This window comes from Monodelphis domestica, chromosome 6, assembly GCF_027887165.1.
Source record: "Monodelphis domestica isolate mMonDom1 chromosome 6, mMonDom1.pri, whole genome shotgun sequence".
Classification (NCBI taxonomy): Eukaryota; Metazoa; Chordata; class Mammalia; order Didelphimorphia; family Didelphidae; genus Monodelphis; species Monodelphis domestica.
In genome coordinates, this window is record NC_077232.1 from 188,277,142 (window position 1) to 188,301,991 (window position 24,850).

At 40.3% G+C, this 24,850-nt stretch overlaps 1 protein-coding gene across 1 annotated transcript in view; it reads left to right on the forward strand.

Annotated features, from left to right (window-relative positions):
• Positions 1–3,159: 3,159 nt before the first annotated feature.
• Positions 3,160–24,850, forward strand: part of TRIM2 (tripartite motif containing 2) — a 241,076-nt gene continuing 219,385 nt past the window's right edge. The window contains exons 1-2 of the mRNA XM_056802777.1: positions 3,160–3,292; positions 7,026–7,357. The gene's annotated coding sequence lies outside the window, so the exon portion shown is untranslated. The remainder of the gene's footprint in view (positions 3,293–7,025; positions 7,358–24,850) is intronic.

Consider the following 24,850-nt stretch of genomic DNA (forward strand, 5'->3'; position numbering starts at 1 on the left):
TGGGTTCACAATATAAGATTTACATATTTGTCAGACAACCTTAGAACAAAGTTCTTTGGATCTTCCAATAAGCTCCTTTACATGGAGCCCAAGACAAGCCTGCCATATCCCAAGCTCCCTTAAGTGAGAGAATATTCTTCTAGGATGGGTGGAAGTATGTGGCCCTTTTTCCAGGAGACCAGTCAGTCAATCAACACTTATTAAGTGCCAGCTCTGTGTCAGGCACTGTGCTAAGCACTGAAGCTATAGAGGAGGGCAAAAGACAGTTCTTGTCTTCAAGGAACCAATAATCTAATGGATGAGTCAGCATATTAGTAGTTATGATGAAGGAATTCCATACAGGTTAAATTGTAAATAATCAACAAAGGGAAAACACTAGCGGGAAGGGTGTGTGTGTAGGAAGTGGGAAATGTTTCTTGAAGCACCACAAAGGTCTTGATTAACTAACAAGTGAAATGGGACTCAACCCAGCTTGCAGATAGCCCATGAAGACAGGAGGTTAACCGGGACACCGTCATCTTTGTCCCCAAGATCTCTCCAAACCTCAACATACAGGATTATTGGGATCACTGGGATTACAGGGGGAAAGGACAGAGAGCCCGGCAAGGAGTATGTTCTCTTCTGGGTCAGTCCCAAAGGTTCCCTGTCCAAACTGCTGGTATTTGAAGAGGTACCAGGAAGAATATGGAGAAAAAGGAGACTGGAGTACAAAAACAGTAGAGGGACCCAAGGAATTTTTTAATGTCTAGGGTTGGAGTTAATTGTTCCAGAAACTCCCCCAGACCCCAGAAACATGTAAGGATGGCTGTATGATTCTCAATCGCAACAGGGTATTCATGACCTTAAACTTTTTTTTCCCCAGAAAGAAGGTAAAGAAATGTTTATAGGTTTACATAAACCTCTGCTACCCCCCCCCATTACCCCCCAAAAAAGGAGCTGGTGAAGAGGAGTACCCAGGTCATTTTCTGTCATAAGTCATTAGAAGTTGAACCTTGTAGAAAATGAATTCCACTTCATTCAGCTTCCTTCTGTGGCTTGTAGGTAAGTACTCAGGAAGCTGTAAAGATTAGATAAGACCTAGCTCAAATTTTTAATCAATTCAGTTCAACAAACATCTATCAAACACATTCCCTACAGTGCACAGTGCACTCTATTAGGCACCCTGGGAGGTAGATCCACGTTGAAAGGTTGGGAAAAGTCCAAGGAACCAAGGAAAGGGACCCAGAAGGAGCAGTTAGAGAGGTAAGGGGCAAAGCCACAAGGGGGTGCTTTCAATGAATTTGAGTAAGGACAGAATGAATATTCCCTAAGAGGGTGAACTGAACAGTGTCAAAAACTACAAGAGCAAAGATCATCAGATTGGATGCTCGAGTGACCTGAAATGTGACCCTGTGGAGGGTGATGGGGATTCAAGTCAAACTATACTGGGGAGAACAAAGAAGAGATGAGGAAGGAGAGACATCAAGTTGTAAAGGATGTTAAAATTGGACTGTTTGTAAAGGTTTTTTTTTTTTTTTTTGTATTTCTATAGTGATGTATTCATTTTTTGATACTAGATTCTGTGTTTGTAAAGTATTAAAAACTCAAACTGCCGAGGATTGTTCTCTCCTAATATCTTCTAAAATTCTTTATTTACAAGATTTGAAAAAAGAAAGTGTCTTTGAATAAGAAGGCACTCATTCTAGTGTGTTTTGGGGAGGGCAGGGAGTGGAGGGAACAGGATTCATTCACCTTCCATTTCATCTGGTGTTAGGTTGTTTTTATGATTAGTGGCTTTTCGTTCCCTTTATTTAACAAAAAAAAAATCTGATTTCTTTATTCTGAATTTAGAAAACACCAAAAAATAGCATTTCCACATACAAAATAGTACAGAAAAAAAGAGAATTACATGGGAAATCATGACTCTCCTTTTATGGCTTGCTTGAAAAAGGATATAATAAATTCCACATGTTACTTTCAAAGCTGTCTTGCTTTCCTGCATTTCCTTCTAAACTTCCTCCCATTCTTTTCTGTATGCATTTAAAATGTGCTTTAAGAATCAATAACTTTTGTAGACTTATCTTGGATGGAATGGCATATCCTACAAACTCTCAAGTGTGTGTATGTGGCAGGGCTTTTCAGCTTTATTCACATTATGGACCTCTTGGGCAATCCAGTGGAATCTTCTCAGATTGCCTTCTAAATTTGTCCTATTGTTTCAGTCGAGTCTGACTCTTCATGACCCCATTTGGGGTATTCTTGGCAAAGATAATAAGAGAGGTTTGCCATGTCCTTCTCCAGCTCATTTTACAGAGAGGGAAACTGAGGCAAATGGGGTTAAGTGACTTGCCACAAGATCACATAGCTAGTATCTGAGACTGGATTTGAATCAATTATATTAAAATAGAGTTATCAAGTAATTCTAAAATAGACAAAATCGTGGACCCCAGATTGAGTCTCTGTTCTAAATGGAAATTAAATTAAATCTTTAAAAGGCAATGCTCATATAAAATCTATAACAGACTGTTTACCTCAAGGAGAAAGGAAGGCAGGGAGGAAGGGATGGTCAGAAGAAGGGAGTTTGGAATTTAAAACTTTTTTAAAAATGAATGTTAAAAATTAATTTTTTATGTAATAGGAAGAAATAAAATACTATTTAAAATAAAAATTGTAAGAAATAATATCGTAGGTTTTAAGTTGGAGAGACAATTTGGTGCAGCAAAAGGTATTCTGTCTCTAGAGTCAGAAGATGTGGGTTCAAATCCGATCTCTGAGGCTTACTTCTTGCATAACCTTGGAAATATAACTTTATCCCTCTGGACCTCAGTCTCCTCATCTGTTAACTGAGGAGCCTGGACTAGACGGACTTTGGAGTGTTTCTTCTAGTTCTAAATCTCCCATCTTAGTTATTTGTCTTGGAACACTTTGAGCAAGGTGAAGGTGATGAAAAGAAGTCTGCTTTTGGTTAGCAGCAGGTTGAATGAAGGTGAACTTGGATTTTTCTTTCTTGGCTATTAGTTTAAACCTTCCTCTTTAAAAATTCCTCCAGGGGGTTGATGCAGAACCAGTGAAATTAAAGCACGTTTCACCCAGCTGACTCAACCAGCTCACCAGGTTTATCATTGACCAGCTGCCTAGCTTGCTTATCAAATCCCAGCTTCTCTTGGTGCACCACAACTTTAGAAGTGGATTGGTGGGGAAAGCCCTGTAATGGAGCAAAGGCCAACAGACCATCTAGCCTGGGAACCTCTTCCCCAATCTCATGGCTAATCTCAGGTGGGTCCTTTCTGAGCTGACTCAGAGATTTTTGTTGGTAAGTCTGGAGCCAGGAGGTGCCAAGCACCTTTACCCTGTCCAGGAGAGTCGGTTTGACTAATCCTTGATTCTGCCAGCTTTGATTTGGGACCTGGACCTGTATCCACTGAACCATGTAGCTGCCAGGATTTTAAAATAAATTCTAGTGAAGACTGTATGTGTCAAACTCTGAGATGGGCAATTTGTATGATTAGCAACTCATGAGAGAGTGTGTGGTTCATTGGGGAAAAAATGCTAGATTGGAATCAGAGGATCCAGATGCAAATTCTAGCTGTGTTATTTGTTACCTGTATGACCATGTGTAGTAAATTAGCCTCTGTGGGTGCTGATTTCCTCTTCAGAAATAAGGAGGAGGTTATAATAGATGGTCTCTAATGTGCCTTCAAGCTCTAAATCTATGATGATTAAAAAGCTGCTGTTTTAGAAATTGAGATGTAAAGACCTGAAAAATTAAGTTCCTTGAAGGAAGGTACTTCATCTCTGGATCTCAGTTTTCCCAGCTTCCAGAAGGGGCTAGATCACCTTATTTCTAAGGTTTCTTCTAGCTTTGATGGTACAATCCCATAAGATATGGGAACAGAATTCAGCAGCTACAGCCTTCTACTCATGGGTTACTTTGCAAATCAAAACTCATTTACCAATAGTAGCAGAACAGAGAATAAAGAATCAAAGATGATTTTGCAGAGTTGCTGGAAGATCATTGTCTTCCCTTCTGTTCTGAGAGTATTAGAGGTAATAAAATAGATAGAAAAAATACAGAAATGAGGCTCAAGGTGCATCTGTATGACAAGAGTTCTGGGCTAGTCGGTGCTTAAGGTTGCTGTCTGTCTCACTCTAGTTCACTATTATGCTCTGTATATAAACAAATATGACAGCTGTATTCAGCAAGTGGCAATTTCTCAACCAGATAACTGAAAAAGCCTCTCGCAGAGAGTTCTGGGAACCACCGATTGTTAAGTTTTCAGGGTGAGTGTTTATACCTCAGAAATCTGCAGGTGCTACAAATCAGGGCTGCATTTATTATTCTTTAACTTTTTAAAAAAATATATTGTTCTATTGATTGTCTAGACAAGAAAGGAAAGAAAATGTTAATAGTGCAGATTAAACTTAAAAATGTGTCCAGCATATGTTCTCCTTGTCCAGAAAGTTGATTGGTAAATATTTAATGAGCCTGGGATTCTAAGCTATTGCTCTCTCATTTTATACTTGTGATGTTGAGTTTTTAAACCCAAGTGCATGACTTTGCCTTTATTCTTATTAAAATTTACCTTATTTTATTGTGCCTATAACCTAGCCCAGGGTCTTGTGGATTTGGCCTAAGTTACCTCATGGGTCAGCTATCCCTCCTCACTTTATGTTTCCTACAGATTCCATAACCATGCCATGTATTTTTTTTGTTCAAGTCATTGATAAAAATGTCAATCAGCACAGGGCCAAAGAAGTGGTATTCCACTAGAAATAATTAAGTTGATGTCAAACTATTGGTGCCTATTGTATGGGTTTTGTCACTTGTATTTGTTGCTGTTCAGTCATTTTCAGTCATATTCAACTCTTCATGACCCCATTGGGGATTTTTGTGGCTAAGATACTAACATTGTTTTTCATTTCCTTTTTCAGCTCATTTTACAAATGAGGAAACTGAGGTATTTAAGTTTAGTGACTTACCCAAGGTCACATAGCTAGTAAGTGTCTAGAGTCAGATTTGAACTGAGGAAGAGGAGTCTTCCTAACTTTATTTTAGGCCCTGCATTGTACCCATTGTACAAACCTATGTGGTCATTTTACAGATGAGTCAACTGAGAGTCTAATCTCATTAGCAACCAGTTATACTATTTTCTAGTTCATATTTCACTCTATTCCATAAGAATATCATGAAAGACTTTTATCAAATGCTTTAATAAAATCTAGATAAACTATACTTACAGTATATCTTCCAAGCTACTGGGAAAAAATGGAAATGAGTTTAGTCTGGAGTGGCCTGCTCTTGATGAAGTCATGCTAGTTCTTCTTTTTCTAGATATCCACTCCATTTAATTATATATTCTAGAATTTTGCCAGAAATGAAGGTCAAATCCATCAGTCTTTAGTTTACAGATTTCCTTCTCTTCCCTTTTTGAAAATCAAGACATTTGAACTTCTCCAGTCCTGCAGTATATTTGCCTTTCGAGATTAATGTTTCTTCTTCTTAAAAAAAAACAAAAACTGTCATTGATATCTTCTATTTCCATTTTGCCCGTATTTCTGAACATATTTCTTCTTTTTCCCACATCTAGTTAGCCATCTCATTTAACCAAAAGAAATTTTTAATGAAGGCAGTTTAACAAAATCAAATAACACATGAACCAAAATCCAGTGCTTAGCACAGAGCCCAGCAATGTAACAGGCTCTTAGTCAATGTTTTGGGCAGCTAGGTGGCACAGTGGAGGTAACACCAAGACTAGAGTCAGGAAGACTCACCTTCCTCAGTTTAAATCTGACCTCAGATACTTACTAGCTGTGTGACCCTGTAAACCTCAAAATTTCTTAGACTTATAAATGTTGGAAATTTCACCATTGGGAAATTTCATACTTGAAAAATTTCCTATTGATAGTGGGTCTTGACTATTGGAATGTGAACCCCATTGGCATGGGAGGTTCCTTCTCCTCCCTTCTTAAGATTACTTTAGGACAGAAACCTTTTGCTGAACAATGGAAAGGACTTTGACCTATGCTTAAGCATAGAACAGGAATTTCTTTGAGTCATGATTGATTTTAGAATTGATACAATGGAGATACTTGGAATCAATCTCCACCCTATTCAGTCCTAACAGGATTGAGTAAGGGCTGCAGCCTAGATCAAAATTTAATTATTCCAATCTCTACCCTACTCAGGTTAACAGGATTTAGAAAGGGCTGTAGCAAAGGATCAAAGATTTAATTATTTGAAAATATGACCTTCAACAGACATGTGCAAAGCCAGAGACCTCTGGGCGGTCCTGGGTTAAGCTAGAGCCTCCATTGGCACAGGGAAATTGATGGACAGGTGATTGGTAGATGTGAGGACTGAGGGGAGGGAACTTGGATGGTTTCCTTAAGGATAGGGGGGTCTGAAGTCAGAGGGGGGTTGAGGAGTTTGTCGGAGTGGTTGCGGTGTGCTCTGAGAAGCTTGCGCTGAAGGAAGCTGAAGGTGGGGGCCCCGGAGACTGTTTCTCCATTTTTGGTCACGTGAGTAATAGGGACTGATCTCCTTTCATTGCCCCAGCTATCTAAGGGCTTGGGCCTTTTGGCCCAGCCTAAACAGTAGGGGTATTTAAGCCCTATTCCCTTCTCTCCCCTTTCTCTCTCCCTCTATCTCTCTATCTCTAATTCCTTTCTTCCTCCTGTTTGTAATTAAAACTCTATAAAAGGTTGACGGCTGACTTGAATTTTCATTAAGGAATTACATAGCTGAATTCCTTGGCGACCTTAAATTAATATATATCAGTCTTTTAAAAGTGATTTCCTTGTCACAACCCTGGGCAAGCCACGAAACTCAATGTACCTCAGTTCCTTCATCTGTAAAATGAGCTGGAGAAAGAAATGACAAACCATTCTAATATCTTTGCCAAGAGAACCCCAAATTGGGTCATAAAGAGTCAGATACAACTTAAAGGACTAAACAACAATAAATGCTTATTGACTGATCTAAACTGAATGGTTTGCAACATTGTGCACTCATAGTCCCCCCCTCTGTTCTCACTTTTTCTTCCTAGGATTACTTTTCCAAGGACAGCGACACCCAGACTTTGACAGCCTCTTCAGAGTGATTTATGGCTAGTAGTCAGTTGAATTTCCCTACTATTACACAGTAGAGCACCTGGGCATAACTCAACGACATCCATCACCAATCGTGATTCAGCCTTCTGGCTATTCTGGTACTACTCTCTAGAGAAAACAGCTGCCACAGCCAGGAGTTAACACTGGCAGCTGACCCAAGGAGGGAGCAGGGTCTGACACAGAGCGTCCATCGTCTCTGCCTAGAGGGATTCTTCTACCAAGGGAAGTTCTACACAAGTGAACTCAGCTGGAGGAAAATGAAGCCAAGGTAGGCATCTAAAGATTCCCTTCTGCTTTTTAATGACAGTAAGTTATGTAGCTTTGTCATTGCAAAAGCTCCCAGCAAACTTGGCCTTGCAATGAAAATACCGTAGAATCAGGATGCTACTAAGGATTTCAAAATAAGCATAGTTCCTAGGTTTTAAGACCAAGAGAGGGCTTAGAAATCATCTTAGAAAGAGAAGTAGAATCATTCAAAATGACATAGATAATGCAAAGTCAACATTGATGTCAAAGATATAAGAGGTAGCATGATATAGTGAGAAAAACAATGTATTTGGAGGTGGAGGGATCAGGGTTCAAATCCTGCCTCTTTCACTTAGTACTTTTGTGAACTCGTGATACAACACATAGCCTCTGTAAAATAAGTAGATTGGACTAGCTAGAAGTGGAAGGGAGCTTAAAAGTCTAAAAAGTCCTGTGATTCTGTGACTACAATGTATGAGGGATAGTCTCCACCAAAGAAAATGGCATCCCATTGTCAATAAGTTGGTAGATGAGTCTTACAGATTTGCTTGTAGCTCATAGGATTGAAGTGACTGAAGTGACTTAGGATCATAGAGTAGGGTGAGTGGGCCTTGGAGATCACCTGTTCCCATCTCTTAATTTTACTAAAGGGAAGGTCATATAGGTAGAAAGTGGTAGATTTGGGATTTCCAAGATGTATCTAGGAAATGGAGATTAGGTGGCACACTGGATAGAGCACTGGGCTTGAAATAAGGAGTGCTCCTCTTTATGAGTTCAAATCCAACCTCAGACACCTATGAGCTGGATTACCCTGGGAAAGTCACTTAACCTGTTTGCCTCAGTTTCCTCATCTGCAAAATAAACTAGAGAACAAAATGGCAGACCACTTATGTATCTTTGCTAAGGAAACTTTAAATGGGGCACAAAGAGTTGGACCTGACTGGAAAAACATCTGAACAAAGGTGGCAATGAAGGCAGTCCACTGAGGTTCCAAATGGCTTAACATTTAGGTTTGATTTCCTAGGGCTGTGGTGGTGAATCTATGGCACATGTGCCAGAGGGAGGGCACTCAGTGCCCTCTCTGTGGGTATTCCTGCTGTTACCCTAGCACAGAGTTCACCAGGATTCTTACTAGAAAGCTAGAGGGACTTGGGCTGGGTTGTTGCCCTCCTCTTCTCCACATGTGCCTGAGGATATCACCTGCTCCTCTAAAAGGTTCACTGTCACTCTCCTTGGGCAAGGCTGGAAGAGAAACAAAAAATGATCAGAGAAAGCTTAAGGCTTGTTTTAAGTGATGAAGAGCTGTCCAATTTGACTGAAAAAGGGTGTGTGTAGGGGAGCAATATGAAATAAAAGTGGAAAGGTAGGGTGGGGCTGAGTGGTAGAGGACCTCAAATAACCATGTGAACATAGCCACCACCCTCATTCAGGCCTTCATTGCTTCTTGCCTTGACTATGACTGTGCCTTCCAGATTGGTCTCCCAGCCTCCAGTCTCTCCCCACTCCAAATAAAGCTGCCACAGTGATTTTCCTAAAGCTCAGATTTTACCTTGTTACTCCCCTGCTCAATTCAGCTCTACTAGCTCCCTATTGGCAGCTTGGTGGCACAGAGAATAGAGTACATACACAGCCTGGGGTCAGGAGAACTCATTTTCCTGAGACCAAATCCAGCTTCAGTCACTTCCTAGCCAGGTGACCTGGGAAAGTCACTTAACCCGGTTACCTCAGTTTCCTCATCTTTCAAATGAGCTTGAAAAGGAAATGACAAACCATTCCAGGTACCTTTGCCAAGAAAACTCCAAATGGGGTCAAGAAGAGTTGGATGTGGCTGAAAACAACTGAACAAACAGCTTCCTAATAACTCTAGGATCTAATATAAATCCCCTCTGTTTGGCATCCAAAGCCCTTCTATTCTGTCTCTCCAGCCTTATTACACATTGCTCCCTTCCATGGTCCCTTGAGCAGGACTCTTTATCTTCCTATATGCTTCTGCACTGACCTGTCTGCCATGCCTGGAATGTGTTCCCTCCTCCCCTCTATCTTTAGGATCAAGTTTCAGTTCAAACATCACTGACATAAGTCTTATCTGATTCCCTCAGCTCTAGGTGCCTGGCTCCCCAAATCACTCTGGATGTATTTTGTCTCTACATGGATATAAATGTGTAGGTACATATATGTGTGTGTGGTGCATATGTCTCTCTCTGTCACTCTCTGTCTCTCTCTCTGTCACTCTCTGTCTCTGTCTCTCACTCTCTGTCTCTCTCTCTGTCTCTGTCTCTCTCTGACACTCTCTGTCTCTGTCTCTCACTCTCTGACACTCTCTGTCTGTCTCTCACTCTCTGACACTGTCTGTCTCTCACTCTCTGTCTCTCTGTCTCTGTCTCTCTCTGTCTCTGTCTCTGTCTCTCTCTGTCTGTCTGTCTGTCTCTCTGTCTCTCTGTCTCTCTCTCTGTCTCTGTCTCTCACTCTCTGACACTCTCTCTCTGTCACTCTCTCTGTCTCTCTGTCTCTCTCTCTGTCTCTGTCTCTCTCTATCTGTCTCTCTCTCTGTCTCTGTCTCTCTGTCTCTCACTCTCTGTCTCTCTGTCTCTGTCTCTCTCTGTCTCTGTCTCTGTCTCTGTCTCTCTCTGTCTGTCTGTCTGTCTCTCTGTCTCTCTGTCTCTCTCTCTGTCTCTCTCTCTCTCTGTCTCTGTCTCTCACTCTCTGACACTCTCTCTCTGTCACTCTCTCTGTCTCTCTGTCTCTCTCTCTGTCTCTGTCTCTCTCTATCTCTGTCTCTCTCTCTGTCTCTGTCTCTCTGTCTCTCTCTCTGTCTCTCTGTCTCTCTCTGTCTCTCTCTTTCTCTCTCTCTCTCTCACACACACACACACAGCTAGACTGCAAGCAAGACCTGTTTCACTTCTGTCCTTCTAACCCCAGCCCCTGGCACAGGACCTAACTTAGGGAAAGGGACTAGAGCTGTGAGTGCAATAGTTTGCACTCTACCTCTACCAAAGGAGGTCATTACTTTGCTGAAATGTATTATCCTTGAAAATTGTCTGGAGCACTGGGAGGTTAAATCACTTGCCCAGAGTCACTCAACCAGTATATGTCAGAATAGGACTTGAACTCATATCCTCCTGGCTTTGAGTCTGGGTCTCTCCATCCACTCAGCCACCATACTATAGAGGCTAGAAGGTGATTAATAAATACTTGAACCTAAGGAATTTGGGATTTATTTCCTAGGCTCAGATTTATTTTATTTTTTTTGCAAATCTTAGATATTAATGAAAGTTGCTTATGATGACATGGACCAGGATCCAAATAGTTACAGAATTACATTCTTCCTTGAAGATAGAAGAGAATGAAAGGGGAAATGGAGGGCTACAAGAATATCATTTTGGTTATTAGGGAGTGTTTTCTTTGTTTATTGTTCAATATACATGAGTTTTATTGCTCAGAAGGCACTGGCTTTTATAATAGAATGTAGGCACCATGAAGACAGGCACCATTTTGTTTTCATTGCATCTCCAGGGTCTAGCATAACTGCTTTTTAACAGGCAATTAATAATAAGCAATAGAATGATTTGGAGAATGCTCTCACTATTTGAACCCTAGGTCCAAGTCCACAGGGTTAGTGCCACTTCCTTTTTAAAAAAATCACTAACTAGTTTGTTAAAGTTCCCAGGTATCTCCCTCCCTTCCCTTCCTGCAGAAGAGGAGGCATCATTTGACAAAAAGATATACAAATGTATGAAACGATGTCTTGCTGCTTGCCATTCATCAGTTCTTTCTCTGGAGGTGGACAGACACAATTTATTCTTTATAATGTTCCTCTTGGGTCTGCTCCTTTTACTTTTCATAATTTCATGCGGGTCTTTCCATGTTTTCCCAAATTAGCTTGCTCGTCATTTCTTACGATGCACTAGTATTCCATCACGATCATGTGCCACAACTTGTTTAGCCATTGTCTCAAGCCCTCACTATTCCATATTTCATCTGTTGCCATTCTGGGGCAAGGTGGGTCTAATGTATTGGGTTCTAGGAATATTCCAGTGAGCTGACATATCAGGTACAATTTGAAACATCCGAGAGTACATTAAAAAAAATGTATTAATATTGAGACTAGTGAGTTGACACCCCAGCCAGCGGTTTGGGAGCGCATGGCATGGGAGAGGGCAGAGATGAAGATGAATTTTAAAATGTTGCCTTTCCTAGGACGGCTCGCTTCCCCTAATGTTCAGGCACTCACTCCTCTGCCCACCTGTCTTTGTTCATGGCTCCTGTCTCTTTGCTGTTCCACATCACGTAAAGGGCTCTACTGTCCTGCTTTGGGGGTGAGTTAATCATAAAGGAATGGCCCCTGCCAGGCAAGTGGTATCAGTGTGACTCAGAGCACTTTGCAAATATTAATAAGTGATAGGAAGTGGGAGTATTGCTATGAATAAATCAGGAGGAACTTTCTCGGTCAATAGTTTAATTGCTCCATTCCCTTCTCCTGTCAACGTTAGGGGGAAGGGATCTGCTTCCTTCGTCTTTTAGGTGCCACCTTGCCATCTTTCCTTCCATCACCGGCACAAATAGTAGAAACCAGCCGACTTCATTTCTAACCAATTTACATAATCTCGTCCTCCCATGGTGGGGACTAGCTCAGTGGGTTTTTGCAGTAAGGCTTGTTGGTTAACCTTGACCTGATTTCCAAGGATTCATGTTTACCACATGGTCAGCCAGACCTTCCGAGAGTCCCCATTTCTTCCCTCTAAAAGCAAGGAAGGCAATGTAGTTCGATGGATAGGGTAAGCGCTACTGTTCCTGGAAGCTTTGCTAAAATGATTGCTCTCCACACCAGTTCCTCTAGCCCGCCAGTTCTCAACGTGTGGTCTGACCTCTGGGGTTCCCAATACCTTTCCTTCTTTGTCACCATTTTTGTTCTTTAATCAGTTATCTGTAAAGAATGTTTAACATTAGTTTTCTAAAATGTTGAGTGCCAAATTCTCTCCCTCTCTACCACCCTGCCCCTTCCTGTGGTAGTAAGCAATGCAACATAGCTTAATACATGTGCTATCGTGCAAAATATGTTTTCCTTTCATGGGGTCCATGAGATCTAAACTATTTTTATGATAGTGCCAACACATTACACTTTCTAGCATAGGAAATATCAATAGATATGCATAAAGAAAAGCTCTTTGCAGAGAGGGAATCCTCAATAATTTTTGCTCAGGGGGGCAGCTGGATAGCTCAGTGGATTGAGAGTCAGGCCTAGAGATGTGAGGTCCTGCGTTCAAATTTGTTCTCAGACACTTCCCAGCTGTGTGACCCTGGGCAAGTCACTTGATTTCCTTTGCTTAGCCCTTACCATTCTTCTGCCTTGGAACCGATACAGAGTATTGATTCCAAGATGGAAGGTAAGGGTTTATTTAAAATAATAATAATAATAATTTTTGCTCAGAATCAAAGAGCTAAATGGTATCTGAGGTGAGATTTGAACCCAGAACTTCCTTACTCCAAATCCAGAACTCAGAGGCAACATGATATAGTGGAAAGAATAGTAGCTTTGGAGTCAGAAGACCTGAATTTGATTTCCAGACCTGCTATTTACTGCCAGCATGATCTTGAATAAGAGACTTATACCTCTTAAACCTTAGTTTCCTCATCTGGAAAATGGGCAGGTTAGATTAAATGATCTCTGAAGCCTCTTCTAACTCTAAAGCTATCATTCTGCAGTGTAACATTTATCATGTGAACTGAGATGAGCATGGAAGTCTAAACTCGATTACTATCATCATGCCACTGTGTGGTGATGGGCCAAACACTTAGAAAGAAACCCTAGACCCCAGCTAGATGAGCCACAGGCCCACAGCCAGCGAAAGAAACCACAGGGGCTTCATTGGCCGGATGAGTTCATTACGAAAAAAGGCTCAACTAGTGAATTCTTTGCACTTTGAGGCATTTGAGGTTTCATAAAATGTCTGCATGGGTAAATTTTTTTTGGAGTCAGTCATCTAAGAACCTACACTCTGTTCCTTTTGCAAACCCAGGACCAAATCCTTTTGCTTGCCTCTTGCTTTGCAAGCCTGTTTTTTGGGTAAGATTTGCTGGAAAGAAAGAGAGAGGGTTCTCTTCAACTTACTGTTCGATTTTTTCTAAACTTGGGGAGCATCTGTCAGGGTTAGGGAGAGCATAGAGTTAAATAAATGTTATTGACATAATGAATAATAATAAATTAGTAATTGCATTTCAATATATTTGATTTCCCTTAATCCTATGTGTTGTATTTTATTTACTAAAATACATTCTTTTGGGAAGCATCCCATTGATTTCACCAGACAATTCCCATGACATAAAAAAAAAGAATACAAGTCTCTGTCATAGATCGTCGTAAAATTACTGGAAGCTTCTTGGAAATTTACCCACTGTACACTTATCTACCCCAGCCTAAACTATACTTTAGCTCTTGCAACATCTCGGTTTAATAACAGGTGACATGTATATAGTGCTCTTTAAGCTTTCCAAAGCATGTTACAAATATCTCATTTTATCCTCACAATCACCCTGGGGGGTAGGTGCTATTCTTATCCCCATTTTATAGATTAAGAAACTAAGGCAAAGTCATATATAGGTATATGAGAAGAACACTGCAAATCGCTATTGATGAGAGAAATGCAAACCAAAAGAATTCTGAGGTATCATCTCACCCCTATTATATTGCCTAAAATGATAAAAGGGCAAACTAGCAAATGTTGGTGGGAAAATGGGGACCCCAGCTCACTGATGGTGGGACTGTGAATTGATTCAACCATTTTGGAATTCTTATTCTGCTGAATAATAGTGTAGAATTATGCTCAGAAAATTATAAAGTCATGTATATATTCTTAGACCAGCAGTGCCATTGCTGGGTCTGTTTCCTAAGGAAAGCAAGGAAAGGGGGAAAGAACCTTTATGTTCCAAGATATTTATAGCAGCTCTCTTTGTGGGGACAAAGAACTGAAAATCGAGGGGATGCCCATCAATTGGGGAATGGCTAAATCAATTGTGGTATATGATTGTGATGGGATACTATTGCACCATAAGAAATGATGAGCAGTTTAAATTTAATGAAGAGTAAAATGAGTAGAACCAAGAGAATATTATATAGAGCTATACAATTAATGTTTGAGGAATAAATTGTGAATCTCTACTTCCAGAGAATAAAGTAAAGCATAAAAGACACAATCCCTATCCTATATACACTCATCTTTTTGTTTGATGATGCCTTCTATGGTGTAGGGAGAAAAGGGAGGGGCTGAGATACCAGGGAATAAATTCTATTAAATAAATACATTTTAAAAATTAAAATAAAAGCAATCAAGGCAGACAGTCATGAAACGACTTGCCCAGGGTCTCACAGCTAGTAAGTGACTGAGGTCAGATTTGAAATGAAGTTCTCTTGACTCTATATTTAGTTTTCTAACCATTATGTCACCTGGCTTGCCTGACCACAGTACACCAGCCCTGAATTACAGTGCAAAGTTGACTTAAATATAAACACAGTTGAACTAGAAAAACAAATTCTTAAAGCAAGAGGTCCCTTGGGAGTTCCTGAAGAGTGTGATTTGCTTTTTCTTAGACTTCCCTTTTGCAGAGCTCATGGCAATTCCCCACCAATGTCATTTCCCTTTACAATCTGCCTCTGGGGCCAGGACAGCAGGGCAGGTTTTACATTTTACTAAGAAAGAAAATAACCTTCGGAGAGCAGTCATGGTGGCCCAATAAGTTATCTAGGCAATGGAATCCGTTTGTTCTCTCTCTTACCCAGCCCTGGTCCCACTCTACAACATCTCCCATGCACGTAATCTAGTCACACTGTACTATAAGGGACTCCTCGTGGATTTGGGGAGTCCTTGCGATTGGCTGAAAGTCTCCAGAACAGCCCGTATGGAACAAGACTTGCCCTGGTAGATAAGAAGGATTTTGCCCATCGCCCCAGTAGCTAATGATCTCAGAAGAGGGGGCAGGCAGTCCTCTTCCGACGGGTTCTTCCTCCACTTTTCCCGGGGTGGGAAGGCTCTTTGTCTTGGCGTTTGGTAGCAAACAAAACACGTTCTGATGTGGTCCAGATTTCGGGGACCTCCAAAGACGATTCCAATTCCTTTCATGGATGCTTTGGAAGCCCGTGCTGATACGTCAGCATATTCTGTGATTGTGTTTATAAAATACTTCTCTTTTCTGAGCGTTTTACACACGAGCGGGTTCCCGATGAGTAAACACGGAGATGATAATGTCACCTACCTTAGAGAGTCGTGGCTGAGGAAAGGAGAGCGTGTTTATAACCAGACCTAAAAGCCGGGAGGAAGGAGGAACTCTCGGTTAACCCTTTGCGCTCCAGGCAACTCTGTAGTATAGTAAGACCTCGCTTTACATGACCCCTATGTTCCAGGACCTTTGACGTGGGCTGAAAATGGCACACAACAGTGATCCCCATTATTTAATACGTACTTCTTAGGCGGACATACCTAGTCACTTTACGACTTTTCTTAAACCTATCAGAGCTCCGAGCATCACTCCTCTTGTACTTCAGGGCCATTATTAATAACTAAATAGCATCATTGAAACAAAGAACATATTGCTCTGATACACACATGCCTCGTAGGAGGAGCTCTGGATAAAGGCTGATGCAGGAGCAAATGTTTGGCACAAACCAATGTAATGATTCTCACTAAAGCTTCGCAAAGCAAGACCGATTGTGATTGGGTGAACTGCTGAAGAGACTCTATGCTGCTTGGAAACGTGGCGTAGATTTAGTGCATAATGAAAGGTTTTTATTTTGTGTATTTTTCTGCCTTTATTTTTTCTCAATAGCCAGGCACATATGCCTGAATTCACCTATACTGAGTTTGGCTAAAATGAGGTTCTATCATACTTAGTATCTACCAAGTCAGAGTCAGGTTACAATCTGTTTTGTTGGAGGAAAGTCCCATGATGGGAATTCCCTACTGTAACAAAAGCAGATTCTCTGTGGATGAAAGAAATGGATATAAATAGGTAGGATCCAAGGTAGGATATGGTAGGCATAAAAGGTAAAGAAATAGGAGGTAATAGACATTACTTTTGTTTTTAAACCCTTACCTTCTGTCTTAGAAATCAATCCTAAGAATCAGTCCCGAGCAGAAGACGGGTAAGGGCCAAGCAACTGGCATTATGTGGCTTCCCTGGGATCACACAGCTAAGAAGTGTCCAAGGCCAGATTTGAAGCCAAGATCTCCCATCTCCAGGCTTGGCTCTCTATCCACCAAGCTAACTACCTGCCCCAGTAGACATTACTTTCAGCTGGAGGGTCCAAGGAAAGCTTCATGGAGGAAATAACATCTCTACTTAGCTTGAAGGAAGGAAGGGGCTCTCCCAGGTAGAGATGGTTAGTTTCCAGGGCAGAGGAAGGGTCCGTTTTAGGCAAGAGGAACAGTGTAAACCAAAGAAAGAGCAGAGGCAGGAAATGTAAGAAAACTAAAGGACAGAAAGTAATCCAATTTGGCTGTGAGGTTGAATACATGAATGGTGAGGGGTGGTATGAAATAAGGCTAGACAGCAATTTTGGACCCAGATTTGATGGAAGGTATTGGATACCAGGGTCAAGAGCTTAAAATCTAATTGGGTAATGGGGATCCACTGAAGGTTTGTGGGAAAGGGGTGAGATGATCAGAACAATGCTTTAGGAAAATTAGATTGTCAGTGGTATGGAGGGTGAACTGGATTCAGGAAGATTTGTCTGGAAACCATTGTAGTAGACTGGCTAAGAAGGTAAAAATCTGAACTGTAGTGACCACAATGGGAATAGAGAGAAAGGGTTGGATGCAAGAGATAGTGCAGAAATATAAGCGGAACTCCTGTCCCAAAGCCCATTTCTTTTTGGATGTTCTGCCTTGGATGAACATCAGGGTAGAGATAGTAAGAGCGAAAGAGAGCTTTAGTTCTTATCCAGTTTTCTTCATTAGTCTTTTAAGCTTTGAATTGCTTCAAGAGTTTCTAGCTTTGAGATGGAAGATAGAAGATTCCAATACCATGTTAGATTGCTAAAGGAAAAGACTCTGGGAAGAAGTCAATAGGAGGAGAGCTGGTAGTCTCACACCTATGGTCCCAACAGAATGAAAGATACTGACAAACTGGAGCATGTCATAGGATCTAAAGTGATGCAAATTCAGTATTTACAGATGATGATAATAGAATGAGGTTCAGAGAGAGGAGAGGGGAGGTGACTGATTTGAGGTCACACAGGTAGGAAGGAGCAATTGAGACTTGGAAATCAGTCCTTCTGACTTAAAATCAGTGAGCTGGATAGTCCTTCCTCCCACCAAGAGTAGGGTGACTAGGATGATGAAAAGACTGGAAACCCTAGCACAAGGAGAATGGTGGAAAAAAACTGGTTAAGTTTAACCCAGATAACAGAAATGAGGAATAAATGGTCACTATCTAAAAATATGATAATAAGAGCAGGTCATGTTTAAGTATCCCTTTAAAGTTTCTTTAAAAATAAATATAGCTTTTATGAAAGTGCCAATTATTGGATAAGAATGTGAAAAGCACCCTAACAACCCTGGGGAAGCTTTGCTTTTAAGTAAAGATAGATCTGGGATGGTAGTTTCTCTTTGGCATCATTTCAACATTGTTCCAATTTTCAAAGTACTTTGGAATATCATCTCACTCAATCTCCACAATCCTGTGAGGTATGAACTATATAATCTGTCCCTTTTTATAGATGAAAAATGCTAAGTCTTAAAGAGATTAAGTGACTTATCCATGGTTACCTAATTAGTGTCAGAAACATGATTCTGTCCCAAGTTTTCCTATATGCAAGCCAGGATTCTTTCTATTACATATGAAAGAGAGATTAGATTTACTCTTTGTAAAATCAGAAGAAATTGGGACCAATGGATGGAAGGTACAAAAAAATTTTTAGCTCGATAGAAAAGAGAATTTGAATACTAGAACATTGACAAATATTAGAACATGGTGTAGTGAGCTCCCTTTTCCTAGAAGCATCCAAGCAGAGGCTACATGATTATTCACCTGGAATATTGTCTGCAAAAGGATTTCTGCAAGGGATTGGAGTTTAGATGAAATTATTTCTAACGTGCCTTCCAAAGATTTATGATTTTATACACTGAAAGGGAAAATCCTTGTGAGGAGACAAGTCTTATTCAGACCCACCCAGCCTTTTCCAAATTAAGCTTAGCCCTCTTTAAATACAAGGGTTCCTTCTCTTACTTTGTGGGAGAGTCCTTGCTTTTCTGGGAGGGTACTATTACTTAGTACCTTAAGGGTGCTTTAAGCCAAGACATTATGTATCCATAGAAATCAGGCTCCAAGGAGTTCAAAGCCCTTAACATAATTGCTTCTAAAAATAACTTTTCTTTGAAAGTAAGAGTGTAGTTTAATTGAATACTCTCAAAGAGGCCCTGAAGAAAAATGCAGCCCCATCCTCTTCAAACATTGTAATCTTTAAAAGTGTTTGTCTCTGTAAAGGTACATTCTCCTGCTGTCCTTTTATCCCTAGTTCTGTATGTAATGCATCTTTATGAGTTTATGCAAATCGGCCCAGACTTTGTTGACCAGGAAAGAGTTGGATCTTTATTCCTTGGATTAAACATAATTTGCTTAGTTCTTTAGCCTCTGATCTCTTTTCTTTTGGTCTCTGGAGACTTCTAGTACTAGTCTCGGAAGTAGAGAATTCTCTCTTGCCTCTGGGGAGATCTAAGCAATCTCCTGTTTTCTATAGAAAGGAAATATGCAAGAGGACCAATTATGTACTTGATGTCAACATTAGGATCTTAAAAGTCTGTTAGAACACAGAGCCAGGTGGGGCTCCCTTTTTTCACTCTGGCTTTCAGTTGCTTGATTTTTGTGTGATTTCTGTCTTTATGTTGACAAAGGAACATCTACCAGCATGAGTGAAAGACTTGAAAGTAAGAAATCTGGAGTAAAACTGTTTCTATGAATGAGAATGGCTTTGAATGGAAAACTCTGTAAGCCCAGTGCTTCTAGCAAACATTAACCCTTGAAGGAGTACATGAAGGGAGAAGAGGGGAAGCATTTGATCACTATCCCACAAAGATGAAACGTTTTGAATTTTTGTATCCACCAGTTCCACTGGTTTTCTTTCAGGTCTTGGAGCCAGCTCCAATAAAGCATTTCTGGAGAGCTGATTGTTAAATTTTCAGTGTCAGCGCTTACTTACACCTTGGAAATTAACAAACACAACAAATGAGGGTTTGATTTATTGTTCTGTTGGTTTTCCAGACTTAAGGAAATAATAGAGAAAATTATTCAGATTAAACTCTAAAGTGTGTCATGAATATATATGTGTATATATATATATATTTCCTGGAGAAAAAATATTAAACATATCCCAATATATCCTTGTTTCAGTATTACAATGAACCAATTGTATTTCTACAATGTTCCAGGCACTACTTAATCATCATCTTCTGCAGCAGACAGAGCATCAAAAGGTTAGTAGCATTATGAGAAACCTAGTAAAGTCTCAAATGGTCAGAACATCCATGTCAGCCATGTATCCATTACAAAATTCTGTTACAGTATTACACATTCAGAACCATGGAAATTCAGGAACAATACCACTGACTATCCTGGTAGTGATTCTGTCAGAATCTGAATTTAGGTCCTCAGTCTTAAATCCAGCATTCTTTCCATTGAACCATGCTCCAGTGCTAACCATTTGATTGATGACAACCTGGAATTAATTATCTTTGGTCCAGATTGTGATTTTTCAACAATATAAGAGAATGGGGGATTTGGGGGGGGGGGGGAGAACTCCCTCCACAAAAGCCAATCGATAATGCATATATAATTTATGACCTTAGAGAATAGCCTGGGGCACATTTGCTGACCAGGAAAGAGTTAAGTGCTTATTTTTTGGGTTTAATACAATTTTCTCAGTTCTTCAGCATCTGGTCACTTTTGGTTCATGGGGACCGAAAGTCACACCATCAGGATGTGACAAAGGGAGGGCTCGACTTGGTTCCAAATCCCATCTCTGACATTTACTAACTGTGTGACAATGGATAAATCTCTCTATTTCCATGAACCCCAGTTTTCCCAGCTCTAAAGTGGGCATAAAATAATAGACATTATTTTTCTTGAGGCTCAAATGAGATCATCTATGGGAAATGCTTCATAAATTTGAAAGGACAGGACAGGAGAAACTTAGCTAGGTCAGTGAATTGAGAACAAGTTCTAGAGATGGGAGATCCTGGGTTCAAATTTGACAGCAGGCATTTCCTAGCTGTGTGGCCATAGGAAAATCACTTAATCTCCATTGCCTATGCCTTATTGTTATACCTTGGAACCAACATACAGTTTCGATTCTAAAAGGAAGGTAAGGGTTTTTGGTTTTTTAAGTGATATAAATATCAGCTATTTTTATTGTAAGCAAGAAGTGAGCACCTGCCCTGAAGTGAGATCCTGATCCCACAAAAGGTCTCTGATGTATTAATATATGTGTGTTTATGTATACTGTAAAAATTAAATTATATCTTGTAATAAAAATATTATATTTTATGAGGTTTATTAAGGATTATTAGAAATCAAGGAATAAAGAAGATACAAAATAATAATCACATGCCCATGGCTGATTAGCCAATTCAGAATCCCAGCGCTTAGTTTAGGTACTACATCATTACAATGGAATGGCAGAGAGAGAGGGAGGCGTTACTGCCAGTTAAATACCAATTGTGATCTCGCCAACCTGGGGACTCAGGTAAGATTATAGGGAATTCTGGGAAACACCAAGGACTTCTGGGGATTGAAGTCTGGGGTTCAAAATCTCCATTTTTACAACACACGTTTATGTCCATTGGCATATACATCTGTGCATCTAATGTTTTCTCAGTAAAACTCAGCCTGTTTGCTAGCACTAGGTTTGTCTTGGGACTCTGGGGTATCTGGCCAAATCACAGGACAGAATTGAAAGGAACTTTTATTGCAGGAATGATTTTCTTTTTTAAAAATGTAGGGCCTTGCTCCCTCTTTTATTCTGGAATAACTTGCTTTTTGCATTCGTTCTTTTTTTTTAATTTTTTTGACTTTTTAAACATTATTTTATTTGGTTATTTACAAACATTATTCATTGGAAACAATGATCATTATCTTTTCCTCCCCCCGCCCCCCTCCCACCACTTCTCCCATAGCCAGCGCACAATTCCACTGGGTTTCACTGCATTCGTTCTTAAGCTAAGACTTTGAGCAAGTCCCTTCTCCCCTGTGAACCTCAGTCTTCCTCTCGATGAAATGAGGGCGTGGGAGCATAGAAATGATCTTTTTGAACTTTCAGTTCTGTGTGGCTCCGCCATCCTCTGGCTCGAAATTATTCTATTTGGGTCATTACTTGTGACTTCTGCCTTGGGTAACTTGAGAGAGAGCGCCATCTTCTGGGGGACTCAAACTTCAATACTGAAATCAGCGATGATTATAATTAACTGAGAGAAAGAGACAGACAGAGACAGACAGAATTCCCCTCCCTTGAATTTTTGGTGGATGCTTCTCTCACATCCTATGAATGACTTACAGCAGAGGCTCATAGAACAAGAAGATGTGGCTGGTATGCTGCAATCTGTACCCCTGAATAGAGTTTCTACCTCAGTGAGATCTCAGCCCCTTCAAAAGTATTCCTGAATATGTGGACTCATTTTATGTTCTAGACTTATCCTATTTTTTCTATGTTTAAACTGTCTTCCAGGGAAAATGGTTTAACTCCGTATTCCTTTAAAGAAAGAAATGTAGGCAAAACAAATTCCAATGTAGTATGAGTTGTTTATGAAATGCAGCAATGGCTAGATTTGTGAAAACATCACAGAGGAATAAGTCTTGTTTTTTAAATCCAAATCCTTGCGATGTTATTCTGCATTTTTGCCCATGTCGAAGTATCCTTTAGTGCTTCCCCCTTTATTTTACTGGTCTGTGAATTCATTGGTGTGTTGGGAGCACTCTCAATGTGGAGACTCCCTCTACCAATACAGATTTGCGCTTTCTCTACAGCTACAAATTTAATAGAAGTGCCTAGAGCAGAGATAAAACATCTTGCCCAGCATCACAGTCAATGTATCCATAGCCAGGAATTGAAACCAAGTATTCCTAGCTTCACCAGAAGTGAAGCTATCTACTATTTCACATCTGACTCTTATTTGGCATATAGTAGGTAGTTAATAAATGATTGACAAATTGAATTAAGTTGATCAAAGAAGTCTTAGTGTGCTCCCACACATCCAGGGGATACCTAATGATTATTGCTATTGTTGACAGTGCTAACAGAAGGGAATCCCTTAGCATCTTGCCTGAGGAATCAGCTAAATAATGAATGATCCAGCCATGTGCTGAATATCCCCTTGTTTCATTGCATTAAGTGAGTGGTTATTCAGTTCATGATGGTCAAGGTGAGAGGTGATGTAGTGTAGTGGATAGAGAGCTGACCTCAGAAGGAAGAAGACTTGAGTTCAAGTTATATCTCTGGCATATACTGACTGTGATCCCTGAGCAAGTCATAACTTCTCAATGCTCTGGGCAGTTTTCCAAGTCTGAAAATTCAGAGAAGGTCCCAGTTTCATTGATAGAGATATCTTCCTCATCTGCAGGCTCCTGATGCCCATGAAATCAATTTCAGTTGCTTTGCCTATGTGCCATTTAGTAGGGCTTTGATCCATTCTTTCATACTACCAGTGGCTCTTGGCTCACCTTCTGCAGAGAGTACTTTGGCAAGCCTTCATTCAGAGCTTTATGTATTTTGTCCTTGGGCTATTCTTCCACATGCTATTGCAGTTCACCCCATGCTCCTTGAATGCATCTCTTTGTCTTCGCTGTGGGTATTTTCCCCCTCTCTAATAATAATGTAGAAACAATTTTTAACATTTGTTTTCTAACATTTTGCAGTGCAAATTTTCTCCCTCCCTCCTTTCCTTCCCCTCATCTCTCCTCCAACTGATGCAGAGTGAAATAAGCAGAACCAGAACATTGTACACAGTACTAACAATATTGTAAGATGATCAACTGTGAATGACTTAGCTATTATCAACAAGGCAAGGATCCAAGACAACTCCAAAGGACTCAGGGTGAAAAAGGCTCTCCACTGCCATAGGAGGAATCAATGGAGTCTGAATGCAGATGCATTGCCATCCTTCACTTGATTCTCCCCATGAGTTTTTTCTTGTATGTGCAATATGTGTCTTCTTTCACAACATAGCAAATACGGTCATGTGTATTGCAAGACAGTACATGTACAACTTTATGGGTACATTTTTGGATACATTCATAAACTGCTTCCCTCCTCCCCAGATAGTAAACACAGTCAAAGGTTGAATGAACATACTACAACCTGAAAGCAAACTGGGCCAGGTACACTCCCAATCAGAGCACAGACATGTTTTTGTTGTTTTATGCTTGTTTGGAAGAAAGGCTAGAGGGAATATTTACCGATCATTTAGTTCCCTTAAAGCAACTTTATTATGACCACTTGAAAGACTTTTAAATGAATTAACTGATTTTTGCTTTTGCTCCTTTTCAATTGGAATCAGGGGAAAATATCAAAACTCCCAGTTGCTTACCTATAAGTTCAGGGAATTGAGGTCTTGCTTCAATTTTTTAGCCCTTTCTCAACATCCAAAGAGCAGAGGACAATCCAATTTCAAATGAGGTTACCTTGAAAGAAGCGATGAGTTGTTCACCCCCAAGAAGATAAAGGGGAAAGAAACCTGCAAAAAGACAGTTTGTCAGAGGCCTGGGCAAAGGACTCTGAACAAAGGGTTTGGATATGGTCTTACCAAGTGTCAGTGAAGGTTGATGGAGGAGGGCAAATTGATGTGATACTATAGGGGAAAATGCATCCCTTCTTCAGGCGGATGGACTCATTTGCTGTCATATTATCACAGCTCTTGTCAGTAAATGAAAACAGAAATCCCCTGAAGACTTGGTACTCTCCAACAGTAATTCCCCTGATTCTTTTCTCCTAGCCTTTCTCCAAGCACTGAAAGGACCAAAGGAAAGTGATCAATGTGACCTCTGGGAGACAGACACACAGAATTCAATATCGATTTGGCTTCTAACTCCACCAAATTACAGATGTATCTCAATTAAGAGAACTGATGAGCTCCTAAAGAATTGAGTTTTTTGTTTTTTGTTTTTGTGAAGAAAAAACCAATCCTATTTTATATTCATGTAGGGAGCTTCTTTTTTAAAAGTCCATTGTGATTGAGAGGGAGCGGGGAAGGGTGGTATCTAAGTAGTGATGATGGATTTTACCCAACTACTTTAGGGAAAGGTTTTCATTTCCTTAAAACAAACAAAAACCCCTTCATTTCTTTTTGATCAACAAGCATTTATTTTCTCCCCCTCTTACTTCCCTACCACTGGGAAAAGGAAAAAGAAAAACAAAATCCTTATTGGCCATGTTCAAAACTATGTCTCATTGTGTACTCTGAGCCCATCAGCTCTCTGGCAGGTGGGTAGCATGCTTCGTGATGGAATTGTGATTAACCATTGTATTGATCAGAGTTCC